The 8,791-nt window shown below is 35.0% G+C and overlaps 1 non-coding gene across 1 annotated transcript; it reads right to left on the bottom strand.

The window, feature by feature from the left end:
• Window positions 1-697: 697 nt before the first annotated feature.
• Window positions 698-813, bottom strand: LOC122272822 (U5 spliceosomal RNA). Its single transcript, XR_006227305.1, has one exon. It is a non-coding gene; the product is annotated as a U5 spliceosomal RNA (small nuclear RNA).
• Between the last annotated feature and the right edge of the window lie 7,978 nt (window positions 814-8,791).

Here is an 8,791-nt window from a genome sequence, read left to right as displayed (position 1 = left end):
GAAATATTAAAATTGGCATCGTGCATTTTGGTTCGTCGAGTTGGAATTGACTCGAGTGACAATTGGATCGAGAGAAATCTGAATTTAACTTAGACTTTGAAAAATAGTCATCGTTCGTTTTGAATGGGATTTTCGATTCGCATTGATAAGATGGCGATATCTCCAACTTTGGATAGAAGAAACTTAAAAAATCAGCTATCAAAAATACATACATTTGGTAAAGATATCGAAGATGCCTAAGAAAGTGTTATTACAGCGAAATTCGAATCTGTAGCCCGATTAAGAAAAACCTTGGAAGAGCTAAAATTGGATTATAATAGTGAGGCTCATGAAGCTCAAATGGTTGATGTGGACTCAGCTTTGGATTTATTCAATGATGGCAGAGAATTGTGATCGTTCCTTGAATAAATGTCCTGGTCCTCGCATCGCACTATCACTAAAGATTTTGTGAATCACCAAAGTGGGCGGATCTTTAATGCGATTCCAGAACCCGAGCGATCTGGTAAAGAAAGAAATTGATGACGAACGAAAGAAATTGATGACACAGACGGATCTCTAACACCATTCATTTTAGATTCTCAACTTTTCCACATGAAACTCAACTCAATCAGGCTGACTCCAAACACATAGAGGATGACCTAGCGATAGATTAAGTAGTTTTCAGAACTTACGCTAGAAATCTATTCTTAATTGTTTAACCCCACATAGTGGGATTCCAAAAAATAGCTTAAGCTCATTAGGAAGCTCCTCTTCACGGTAATCTTTACTAAAAGGCGAAAGAATAGAACGATTGATGAAGAGAAGCCAGAGCGTATTAATTTGTCTTGTTGGGTGCCTGAGGCCGGAACGGGCCTTTACTACCCCTTCATCGTGAGATAGGATCCTTGAGGTGTTTCCTTGTGGTCCTGATAATTGAAAATTAAAAGAAGAAACAAAGTAATTTGGATACTGGATATGTGGAAAATCTCAGTATTTGGCCCGAAGGGCCAACAACTGATTCGTCGATTCTAAGTAGACATATGCTTGGGAATCATATGTTCAAAAAAGTTGAAGTAGTATCTAAAGAAGTTCAGTTCATCATTGGACTGGGCTTCCGTTGTGGTGAGATTGTCCTTATTGAGATGGGGAGGCCCCGTTAAGTAGAGATTGAAGTAGGCTTGTAACTTCTTGGTTTTTTAAGAAGCTTTTGCAGCTCCTTCACAAGTGAAACTAAACGATGAGCTGTAGATGCATGCGAATCCTTGGTCGGTGGTCTTTTTCGACTGGGGCTGGCCTCGCACTCAGTGAAATTTGAGGTGTATTTCCCCTCGCAGTTACAGCATTTGGCGGGAGAAGTTCTATCCTTTTCACATTGGTATGAATAGTGGAAATCTGCACACTTCATACATCTTGACTGGTTTGTGCAGGAACGATGAGTATGGCCGAAGCCCTGGCATCGGAAACACTGTGATGGCCGCCGGCCGCCACGGAACCTCTCGGTGCTTATGGGAATCTGCTTGATACTAGAGATGGAGTAAACTTTCTGCTGATTGGCCAGTGGAGTGATGATGAGGAAAAGGGGAAGGAGCCTATAGGCACCTCCACCCTCTTCTTAAACTGGATAACTCTATGGGAATTGATGTCTAATTTCTCTATTTCTAGAGAAATACCTTCAACTTTGAAATCATCTGGAAGCCCTCGGATGAGAATTTTTGCGGACTTGAGTGGCTGCTCCTTGGGTTCCGATGTTGTGGTTGTAGTGGGCTCGGGCACTGGGAGGGAAACTGGAGTAGAAGTGCTGTTAGTAGTCTTAGAAGTGGTTCCATGGGCTTGCTTCTTCTTTTTTCTCCTCTTGGCCGGTGGTTCTTTATTGTTTTGGATTTGGGGCTCTGTTTTTGAGGCCGAGACCTCTTCACAAGGCTCCAAGTTGTTGTATCTGGTACTGGAACATTCGTTTCAGGAGTAGTTTCTAACTCTAAGGAATCCTTCGTCGTTTCTGGATGGGTTGGCAAGGCTGTTTCCATAGGCGTAATTTCTTTATCAGGTTCCTCTTGGAAATCACATACTTCTTCTGATTTCGAGAGCTCTAATTAGAAATACACAGATGAAAGGTGGCTTGTGTCCCTCTCTTATTTACCATTGCAATGCAGCTTTACTTGACTCAATTTTTCTATCAATGGCGTCTTTAGTGATGCACTGACTAGTAAAATCAGAGCAGAACTCCAAACGCTCTTCGTCTGTTTCCAGCAGTTCAAATTCATCACGGGGAGTGAGTTGCCGCGCAGGCCTTTTGGCTCGCCGCTTCCCACCCCGGGCGAAATGTTGAAAAGACATGGTACGCACAGAGCTATTTCAACACAACCTCACTCTGCAAAGGCTTGAGTCGATTCTTGATTTCCGGTTGGTCTGATCTGGTCCGTGTTAATTTGTGCCTGTTTTAAAAAGATAAAACATTTTGTTTTAAATAAGAACTGGTAACAGAAAATATTATTAAACGAATTTTCACAGAATTTAATGAATACTTAACATTTGATTTCGTTATGCGCGTAACGTCAGTGTAAAAGGACTTCTTCTGTACGTATTGAAATAAATCAACTGTCCTGTTTAAGGATAAATATTGCAGTTTCAATTTGAAGACAACACCTCATCGAGTTTAGAAAAAACGCGTTAATGAAAGTATTACTGTAGATAAAATTTGGAGCTTTTAAAATTATTTTTTCTTTTACTTTTTATTTATTTGAAGAGTTTCTAATTCAACATTTGCTTACCTTTAAAAATGCGCAAAATCTAATGAAAAACGGAAAAAATAGAGAGAATCTTCTTTCTTACTTCATATCCAAGGACATTATTAGACTTCAAATACGAAGTAACAAACATAGAATTGGAATGGGATCTGTAAGAAAAGGAAAAAAATAAGTACAATCCGCGAATTGCATAACTATGCAAAACCCGCTGAAATACAATAAAAAAAAACTTTACTTTTTTGTTGAAGCTTTAGGGGCAATTGGGATAAGGTAAAAGCTATTTCCTTGTCAAAGCTTTTCCAGTAATGTGTGAACGTCTTAAGCTGCATACAATCGTTTATAACTGAAATCAAGAAGTCATAGCTCTTAAATGTTACAAAGTCTAAAAAACTTAAGTTATTAAAACTTTAAAAAATATAACAATCTTTGAACAGTTGTGTGTGACTCGACCAAGAGGATGCTGTAAAATATCCTGACAGAAAGTCCACCAATCACATTCAGCAGCTAGCTACAGAGCTAATGTGTTTATGACTCAGACTCTTTTCCTGTCTAACCGATAAATTAACTCCAAAATAAGGATTTATCTCTTTACTAAAATAGGGACAGTGGGAACGAACAAAAAATCATGCACCCCAAGGAACTACAGTTTGTGGATGTGGTGTGAGCGTCAATCCGCCTAACTCAAGAGCCTGAGTTAGGCGCGATCAGGAAGGATCAGGGGGATCTAATGAAAGAGCCTGAGATCAGGAGAGCCATCGTGATGATCAATGCTTACACCAGTGTCAGGTACGCATGGTGTACTGTCTTGTATTAAAAAAAAAAAAAAAGAAAGAAAGAAAAAGCAACGAATGTGAAAAAATATTCAAAATTGAGCTTTTTGTATATTCGGCATTTTTCTATGATAAGCTACTCTTTATACAACACTGTTTATTTTTATATTAAATCTTACTTTAATAGTTATTTGAAATTCTATTTTACCATTCAGAGCATTAGCAATAGAATAAAGAAAAGATTTGCCAAGCCACTTTTTCAAAGTCAACCACGAGGCGTGTTCTTTCTTTATTTTTTATTTTATTTATTTATTTTTTAATGCGTTGTAGAGTAATAGTTTTTTTGTTGTTCGAGGCCTTTAAGTACCGTAGGGTCCTTATAACTCTTCATCATGTGATTCAATCACGATCGTTAGTCGCCTTCTGAAATATTTCTAAGGAACTATCATATTTACCTTGTGAATAAGCAAGTTCTTCGACATTATCCATTATTTCCACTTTTGTAATGTATTTCTTGATAGACTTCAGAAGCCATGTTGTACTCCCGGGTTTTGCAAAAGATCTTAGTCTTGCAGTAATTAAGTGATAGTCATGAATTAAAAGAAGAAATTTAGAGAAAAGATTTAGTACAAAATCCTAAAATAGATGTATGTACGTTGCAATTTCCAGTTTTGAAATACTCTGCAATAACAATATTTTTATTTTTTTTTTTGGAATTCGTAATTTGATAGAAAGGAAAAGCAGCTTGTAACATAAAATTAAACATCGGTATTACAACTGTTTAGAAAGCAATATGTAACTTATGAAATAATGTTATAATTATGTTAGGCATTTCATTCAGCGAAATTAACTCCCCACCTTCATAATGTCATTTTTTTCTTTCTTTCTTTTACAGTTTCATGTTTGGAAATTCTTCGAAAATATTTAGAAAACTATCAGATTTTTTTTAAAAAAGTGTTTGCAATCGTTGTGCAATGAAATTGCTTTTAATCACAATCTTATTTTTAGACATATGCCGGGAAAGTGCTTCAAAATATTTTGAGGTTAGAATTTTTGCGTCTTTCGGCAAGAAGAATTTTATTAAAAATAGTTATTAAATCAAAGTAAAGACAATCCTACCAATAGCAAAACCATCAATGCAAAGGAGTTCGGAATATTTAATTGAATACTAGACGTGCCGGATTTTTCATTCCTTGCTAAAACGATTGTTAAACGAACAGCCATATCACTATCACTAGGTTCAACGACCCAACTAATACTAGGTACAACGACCCAAACTATACTTTAACGCTTAACTAGGTAAGTTAAGCGTTAAAGTACAGTTTGTTACGTCCTGCAGCATACCTCAAATCGAAGAAATTTGTATTTGAAAGCGTACTTACTAGAAGTAAATAAAGTATAATTGAGCACAGAATTTTTAATTGAAAATTCTAATCAAACAGTTTTCTTTTTATTTTAGTGGAGGATAAATTAAATTTTTGAAGTATGGAAGTAGTTTTACTTTTGGATGAACGGAATTTATAAGGCTATAATATAAAAAATAAAATTTTAGGTTTAAAAAAAATTCTTTCCTTCCACTTTTAATCTTTGAACTACTGTTTTTAAAGAAACGCCTATTTTCTATGTAGAAGTAAATCTAGATGATTTATAAATAAGTTTATTCTGAATTAAAATAAGTTAATCAGCGTAATGTTATATTTTTGCGTAAATAAAGCATGCAGAAGAAAGTAGGCGTTAATTTTCCCAGCCTTTAAAGTTTTAAAAATATGACATCATAAGTGGAGAAACAATCTTAATTCAAGAAAATTTTAGCCATTAAGCAACCGATAACAGGTATTCAAAAAGCAAAAAAAAAATGATTTTTCCGCTATCGGGCATTGTTTATTGTATTCCAATAAATTAATTTTACTTTTCGAAAACCCTACCAATATATGTTTTAAATTTTAAAGTATACTAGATTATAAAATTATTATGTGAAATTATCCTGTCGGCTTGTAATGTAAAAACTAAAACTCGGGGAGGTTTACTTCAGTGAAGTTAATTACCCTGGGTAAGAATTTCATTAAACGGAACGAGTAAAAATAACAAGCTTTCCGTGAGGTTTGAAAAGTTAGATGATTGTGTTTTTACCATTAATAAAAGCATTTTAGAATATAAATGAATAGGAACAAAACTCTGAAAGGGTATATAGTCTGTCATGGAGTTAATGGGGCTTTGCTTCTGTTTATTAATGATGACCCACTTTTCTTTTTTTTTTTGTTGTCTTATTGACACTTTTATCTATATTCATCATTCCCCCTTTGTAACACATTGCTTAGATGTTTTTATGATTCTGAAAGAAAGCACAACGTTATAGAAATGGAAATTACCTCAACTCAAAAAGCTGGACCTAGAAATTGGTACATATTATAGTGCACATAGTAATGCATAAAATATTTAAAAAAAATTAACAAGATAATTATGGTGTAACAGAAATTAGCATATGTATAAATGAATAAGTAATATGCTTCAATTTGAAATAGAAAAACTACCTTCAATGTGGAGTAAGATCACCTCTAGCAGCAATTCAGCTATGCTTTCAATTATGCGTCTGTTATAAGTGCGAACCAATGTCTGAAAAACAATTGCAAGCGTGACAAGATTCTGAGGAGGATTGAGAGCAGCAACACATCTTTTAAACCCTTTGACGGTTAAGGAAATGAGCAGTTTTCGTTTCATTAATTCACGCAGTATTACGAGCAAACAGTAGTCGAAAGTGGCAGCCGGTTTCCCCCACCGTTCTTCCGAAAATGTCACCCTTCTCTGGCGATGCCAGCTGCTCCGCTTTCTGGAATTGTTATAATAAAGTGACAGCAAATTATGTAGAAAAATTCGTTTGAGAAGGACAGTTACGTCTAATTTTTAATAACCAGTAGATTGTTGCTTTAACGTTGCATTTTATATGATACTTATAATTTTTGATATTTAGAGGTGAAAAAATTACTTAAAAGGAAAAATACTAAACTGAAAGTAACTTGAATTTCGCTACCACTAGAAAATACTATTTTACAAAGCGGAGCAATTTGGCATCTCTGAATGCCGTAGATAGATAAAATAATAAATGATGATTATTAATTCTAAATTATAAATGATTATAATCAATTATATAAATAATAGTTAATTATAAATATAAGACAAATATTAAATTGAAAGGACTAAATAAATACTACTAATGCAAAACTTTATGAAGCATTTAAATACAGTAATTACCTAAATACTCTGAACAAAGCCTTCACCAGACTCAAAACTTGATAAGCTTTCTGTATCACAATCATAATCATCATCATAATTACCTAACTTTCGTTTTTCGGCCATTTTACTTTACAAACACCCTAAAAAACGTGCCAAAATACGCATAAAAGGAACAAGGTAAAAAAATAATTTCCCCTTCATTATAAAAAGAAATTCATGGAACCCGCACTGCTATCTGCAGGAAGTAAAACTAACTACTTTTCGCGAGTAGGATTCGTTTTTAACATAGTCAATGCAGAATAATAATGGCGAACGAACTTTGCCCCCGAGCGGAACTCGTTTGCGCGCATTATGAAGCACGATTCGATTGCGAGCCGAACTCGTTCATAACCGTCAAAGGGTTGAAGCATACCAAAAATGTCTGATTGTATTCAAGTTCGGTTATAGAGCTGGCCCCTCCATGCGCTGAATTTTTTTTCTACTGCAGAAAACCATTCACGAAGGGAGTTCTGTCCGGTGTTGTGTTCTCATGTATTATCCAATAGTACGAAATTATCATCCATGACAGCAACATAAGAGCGCACATAAATACCAACGAGGTCATCACTTGCGACGTGAGCATTCATTGCGCCTCGGGTTAAGACATGAAGGTCTATGCGCCCAAAGAGACACCGCCCCACACATAGACTCTTTGGTATGCATCCCTTAAACGTAAGTGTGATGGATGATTTTAAGTTTCAGGACCTCTCCAAATCAAACAACGCCTACTACAATCGTTTTGGAGGTTAAACATCACCTACTACGTTTGAAAGCCTCCACACGGTTACTTATAAGTAGTCTGCGCAGACTATTTAAAAAGAGAACCTGTGGTGCGCAAGAAATCAAATTCCATTTTGAAAGTCCTAGTCCTAGAGTTTTAATTTTATTGGGCACCTGGGTCACGAAGAGACCCCTATCCCATTCATCTAGAATTTTTACACTGTTATGGTTGACCATTGAGGTAAGCAGGAAGTGGAGTTGCTTTTGTGAATGTTTCAAGCACTTTGCTTGAATAACTAAAAAGCAATCAAAAACTTAAATGAGCCTACTTGCTCTTCAGTTGTTTTTGAAAGTAATTAAGAGAAATTTATCATACACATTGGAGAATTGAATCTGTAGTGGCTGGCAAGTAAATAAGACAAACCAATAATATTCATAAAATAACCAAATTTATAGACTTATATTTGCTTCCACTTTCTTACTTTTACTAGATTTTTTATTAAATAGCTCTTTCGTAAATTGATTTACCTTCATAGCAGAAATGTTAACTGATCCGGGCACGCCAAAAAAATTGAAAAAACGGTAATTAACTACAAATTAAATTTCGCAAATATTTGAAAATCTGTGCTTGCTATTTTTAAAGGTATAGCATGACTTAATTACTATATAGTCAGAGATGCTAACTGCTCCGGACACGCCAAAATAATTAAAAAAAACGGTAAATAACTTCAAAGTAAAATTTGCAAATACTGGACTATTTTTGCTTGCTTTTTAAAAGGTACAGATTGACATAATTATTATAAAGTGGTGAATTGTATAAGCCTACGAATTATTTAGAAATAGTGGTTGATAAAAATCTACTAAATAGAATTTATTAAACCAAAAATCACAATTGATAAACTACAACTTTAAAATATATATTTGTTGTCCGGAGCAAGTTGGCATCTATATCATAGTTGTCTAATCGGACTACCTATAAAAAACCGTGTGGAGGCTTTCAGTTATAGGTGGCGTTGGGCTAACTCAGGACTTATTTGGGAAGAAAGCAGCGCTTAATTAGTCAGCCGTTCAGTAGACTGCGCCCTCCTTAAACGTTCTCTTCTATGGGTGGTTCGTGTAAACTTAAGCACACATGGTGCTAGCGGTAAAAATTCATCGTAAGATTTCTGGTTTACTATTTCCGATTGATTTTTACACCTCAATTTAAATATTTATAATTAAACCATACTATATAGATCAATGATTTCTAAAAGTGAAACAATTATGTATAACTGAGGCTAATTCAGTAGCGCACATCCTAGGACGTGA

Source organism: Parasteatoda tepidariorum, chromosome 5 (assembly GCF_982258835.1).
Source record: "Parasteatoda tepidariorum strain Cologne lab strain chromosome 5, Ptep-v5.0, whole genome shotgun sequence".
Taxonomy (NCBI): Eukaryota; Metazoa; Arthropoda; class Arachnida; order Araneae; family Theridiidae; genus Parasteatoda; species Parasteatoda tepidariorum.
Note: the sequence above shows the minus strand (reverse complement) of the source record. Positions and strands in the feature narration are given on the sequence as shown.